This window comes from Pinus tabuliformis, chromosome X (assembly GCF_031772625.1).
Source record: "Pinus tabuliformis cultivar Carrire ecotype Pingquan chromosome X, CPIR1, whole genome shotgun sequence".
Classification (NCBI taxonomy): Eukaryota; Viridiplantae; Streptophyta; class Pinopsida; order Pinales; family Pinaceae; genus Pinus; species Pinus tabuliformis.
This window is the reverse complement of record NC_142308.1, coordinates 1307369430-1307374637: the sequence shown is the minus strand read 5'-3', so window position 1 is coordinate 1307374637 and position 5208 is coordinate 1307369430. Positions and strand designations below refer to the sequence as shown.

The 5208-nt window shown below is 38.7% G+C and overlaps 1 long non-coding RNA gene across 1 annotated transcript; it reads right to left on the bottom strand.

The window, feature by feature from the left end:
* Positions 1-1898: 1898 nt before the first annotated feature.
* LOC149144871 (uncharacterized) lies at positions 1899-2574 on the bottom strand. Its single transcript, XR_016264039.1, has 3 exons — positions 2504-2574; positions 2341-2424; positions 1899-2274 (listed from the first exon to the last, which is right to left on the bottom strand). It is a non-coding gene; the product is annotated as an uncharacterized LOC149144871 (long non-coding RNA).
* Between the last annotated feature and the right edge of the window lie 2634 nt (positions 2575-5208).

The following is a 5208-nucleotide window of genomic DNA, read 5'->3' as shown; positions in this document are numbered from 1 at the left end:
CTAGAAAAACATGTAAAAGTAAATCACAAAGCTAGAGTTCAATGTAAAAATTGAGATATTGGATATTACAAATATGATTACGCCGTAAGGCGTTCCCTCTGAAAGGAACTCCCCCTCCATGCCGCGCTGTTTCGTTATGAGCCCTTAGATCGATTGTTAGACTATGGAATAAACTCCAGCCATTAGATCGTCGGTGAAAAATGTTGTAGGCGGTTCACATTATTGGAATGTCGTAGGTAGTTGAGAATATTGCGCTTTTTAGAAACCGTTTTCGTGATGTTTTCCATCCTTAAGACAGTTGTCACTCAATGATGGGCCTTCCCCTCAATTTTGCCATCCCCTTCTTCATTTCCATTCCCCCTCTCCTTCCATTAATTCCCTCGCCGCTCTTTCCACTTCCTCTCTCTTCACCAATGCATCTGCACCCTTCTACGCTTCAATGCCCACGGGAAAGCTTAAATCAGATGGATGTTTTCCATCTTTGTTGCTTTCAGTTTCATTGAATGTTTGTTTCCCACTTGCCTGAGGCTCTGTAACTGCTGGACTTGGTTTTGTTGTCTTTTGAGAAGTTAGATTAGCTCCTGAAAACGGACCATGCACAAAAGGGCACTTATCACCCTTTAGACAATATCCCTGCTGAAAAAATAGCAGGTAACTTTTGGTTTGTTTGCAGTGCTAGATGCCGGTAACTATGCTGAGGATGATGGTGGCACTATTGATGGTGTTGGTGCTCCTGACAAGCCATCTAGTGGCTGAAACGGAAACACAGATACACAAGTTAGTGTCATAAATAGATTAAAAAAATATTATACAAAGAAAGTATACCTGCTTGATATGTAGAATCGACCAGAGCAGAATAGCTTCTCAAAACTTTATGCAGCAAAACCTCCTCCGGCTGTCCCATGAAGACAATATTGTTTTTTCTATTTTGTGAGTTAGTTCAACCATATATCTAATTTTCTGAACCTCCAGCCACTTCATTTCCATCCTATTTTGAGAAAACAGTTACACAAAAAGAGGCAGGAAAAACAGTTACACAAAAAGAGGCAGGAACTCAGCAGTCAGGGAAGGATAAAATGGTAGCATTGGGTACTTTGCGCAGGTTGGAATTTTTGGCACTGAATACAAGGATCTCTATTAGGAGCTTTGTGGGCCATTTTATGTTCTAAATACCAGGGTACCTACCTGATGGATTTGCCACTTTCTTTACAGAATCTCTTTTATCAATTTTTGTATATTTCTTTCTTTTCTTTTAACAACTCTTTTCTCTCTGTTTATCGTTGCAGCCTATTGGGCAGACATTCTTGTATTTACAGTTATTAGAAAGCAATTTTGTGGTACAAATTTCCTTCTATGGTTGCAAACTTTTTATGGGATTCAAAATATTTCTATGCAATCTCTGATATTTATTATTACTCTGCATTTGTGAGATGAATACTTGCATGAAGTTATTAGTATGACTAAAGAATTCTGTGAGATGAATAATTGCATGAAGTTATTAGTATGACTAAAGAATTCCGAGCAAAGTGTAGTCCTTGATAGTTACTACCATTTTGTGTTACGAGATGGATTTTTTTCATGTTTTGAATATATCTGAAGCTGGTCTAGAGGCCCTAGGAACAAACTTGAACTGCTGGATTCATTTGCTAATGCTCAGTACATTTTATTTTCATATCAAGAAATGTTAGATATCTCCACCCTTCATTAGTATTTCTAATATTTCTGTAGACTCTTTAAGTACCAAAGACTTCCATTTGCAGTGGTGCTTGAAGATACTTGTGCGTGCCTGGCGACCTTCTGTCTCTTCCATGCGATCAGTTTATGTTTCTACGATGTGGGATAAAGATGCCCAATCAAAAGGCATTGTTTTAAATATTTAAATTGAAAAGGCATTGGTCTAAAGATTTAAATATGGTTATTTATGTGCAAAGTGCATTGTTTCCTAGCCAAGAACATGTCGAGGAACAACACTGTGAATCTACAAATACAAACACAAATGTTATTGTACGAATCATGCCCGTTAATAAACCATGTGGATGAGAATGATGATGTTCTCATTTGATCATCCATGCTTGTGGGTGAATCCCTGATGAGCAATCCTTAATTGTTGTGCATCCATGTTTATTTGTTTATAATGTAATTACTAAATAATACAGTTGTTTTTGAATGCTATTGCTGTCATGAAGTTGTTGATAGTCTCATAGCACTCTATTAAAAAAGTTTGTTGCTGGTACCGAGAGAGCCTAGGGAGGCATCTGCGTATGTCACATGCACCTGAAACAGGCAATTAAGGATAAATATAAAAGGATATTGAGACAAATAAGAAGAATATGAGTCTACCTTGTTAGCTGGATAAACTTTCTGCTTGTACCACGCAGGTCTGTCCTGCAAATCAATCGGAACTATCTGGATCTGATCGAGGCCCTGCATTTTATTTTCACAGCTCTATCAATGCAATACAAAACCTACCAACAAGGAGAAGGGGAATCAGCGAGATAAATACCTTGTAGTTTCTGGCAATCCAAACGCGCTGGGCATATGGGCATGTCAAACTGACATACAGTCTGTAAAATCCGAATCAAATTTAGTAATGAATACCTAAGCAACTTATCATACAATTCATATTCCAGTAGAATGTGATAACTAGTAGTAAAATACAGAAATCATTAGAATTAAGATATACAACTCGGGGTTCCATCAAACAATGGCGGAGGCTCTGATTTAGAATTGAGAACGGGGAGAATTGAATGGCTGCAATCAAACAACATGATGCCATAGAATACATTTTGGTAAATTCTGGCACAAGCTTGGATAGACGAAAAAATTTATGTAAAGATCAAACAGCGAGTGCTGCCATGCTAATCTGGTAGAATTGCTGCTATATAAGTATTTCTGCAAAACAAATACCAAAAGCTTACTCTACTATTATCGGTTGAAGAATTTATACGAACCATACACATTCTCAATCACCCATACGGATGGCTGGATATACAAGTGCCACCGAACAGTATTAGCCCGATATTTTTTTTTATAGCAGGGTGAATCGTTAAACGAATGTTCAAGCTACAGAGTATATCTAGGAATTTAATTTATGATTTAGTAAGAGTTGAGGCAGGATGTTAGAGCTTATTTCTTTAATTTTATCATTACGAAAATTTATTTATTGAAAGTCTATTTCTTAAGCCTTATTCCAATCTGCTAAAGATGTTAAGGTTGTATTTGAAACGAGAGGCTACCACTATAACACTTAAAAATATATAAAATAGTTTTTAATCTAAATATATTAGGAATTTATGTCTTAGCAATAGTCAAAACACCTAAAAATAATTAGGCCGTAAGGCGTTTCCCTTTGAAATGAATTACCTTAGCTGATGACGTGTCCTATTATTGACCATGGATTTGTTGTGTTAGACGATTGAATGAAGATTGATTGTTGATCTTCACACTGACTTTTTGTCTCCCAACCCAATGGCCTCTCTGTCTTCAGAGTTATTGTTCAGGATGTTTCCTCTCGAGGTAGTTATTGTTCGGGATGTTGGAGGTATGCGAGCTAGGGCTGCAGCACGCAACTTTTTTTAGTGGCAGAGAAAAATCCAAAATCTATTCCCCATGAACCAGCTAGATATTCCTTCTGCCCTTGCGAGCTGCTTAGTTTATTATTCGTTAAGTTCGTCATTTTTACGCTCCGTTTCATTCGCCCAATCTCAGGTTCTCACTCACTAATTTTTATCAGAGCTTTCCACCATTGTTTGTAGGGCATTTCAAGTTCTCATGGCGGAATTCAACCTATCTGTTATCCACCAGGTTGGCATTAACTAACCCTTTACCCACATTTTTCGGATCTGCAAAAATCCTTTTTAAATTTCTGCTCTGAATTGATCATGGCAGAACAATTCAGCAGTTAATTCATTTGTGTTTGTCTAGACTCTTCATAGAGGGATTCTGTGAGGATCCATGCTCTGTTGATTGTGCAGTAAAAGGTTCTTCACTGCTCTCACGATTCTTTTCTTGTTTGATTTGTGCAAGGGTCTTAGGCCTAGCAAAATTTATGGCATCTGTCCTTATTTCAGTGTTCCTAAAAGTTTGACCTCTAGGTACCCTGGATTCTGATGATATAGAATGATCTGCAGGCATTCTGCCCCTCTCCTTTTCACGATACTTGCTTATGAAATGATCATTTAAGCCCCATCTGCTTGGTGAGCTTTTGGACCGAGCCCTCTCTAACTTGCCTTCTTGATCAACGTCTATATTCTCAGATGGCTCTCTTTTGAAGCCACTAGCCTCTACTTGAATCCTACCCTGCAATCGCCTACTACTGTGATTCATACCTTGCCTTAACTGGTCCCTGTATATATCTTGTTGTCTACGGTCATCATCTTGGTGCCTAGAGCCACAGTGAAATTCACCATGTCGACTATCCACATGCTATCTCTTTTAGGGGCTATCCACTACTTTAGCCTCACCAGCCCTCCTATGTTTTGAAATCCGGTGGCGGAGATCCTCCATATTGTTCTGTTCATGATCATCTTCACTAGACAAAGACCTCCTTTCTCGCATAATCGATCTCTCCAGAACCCTGTCATCAAAAGCATTAGACTGCTTTTGGCCATCGCACTCATATCCCCTGTTTTTATATGGTTCATAAGCTCCATGGTCATACTGAAATTCAACGTCATAGTAGCCAGTTCGGACAAGCTCTCGTTTGTTGTGCATATTTCTTTCTCGACCATTGATTGCATCTCTTCCAGATTCCATATCATGTTTATAGTAATGAGCATCCTCACGGTGGCTTAGTTGGTCAGGTCCATCATCCACAAGTACATAAAATCCTAGCGATGATCCACCCAACAAATCCTTTAATTCTAATCCATTTTGTAGTCTCTCTTCTGGAGGATGAGGCGGGTGTATCTGAGACCTATTTCTTGAAGCATCATGTATCCTTTGTCTTGTAGGTTCAATCTTTGGCAAAAATTGTTCGACTTCATGTGGACTTCCCTTTATATAGGTAGGCTGAGATCTTGATTGAGAGACATGTCTAGCTTCTGGTTGCAACTGGGCTTCCTTGACATTATTTGACTGCAGTGTTAAAGGATTTCCCAAATGCCCTGCTTGGAAGTTATTGGACTGCAATGCAACAGGGTTACTTGACTGTGACGCCTTGAAGTTATTTGCCTTTGCTAGCACAGGGTTTCTTGACTGCACTTCCTG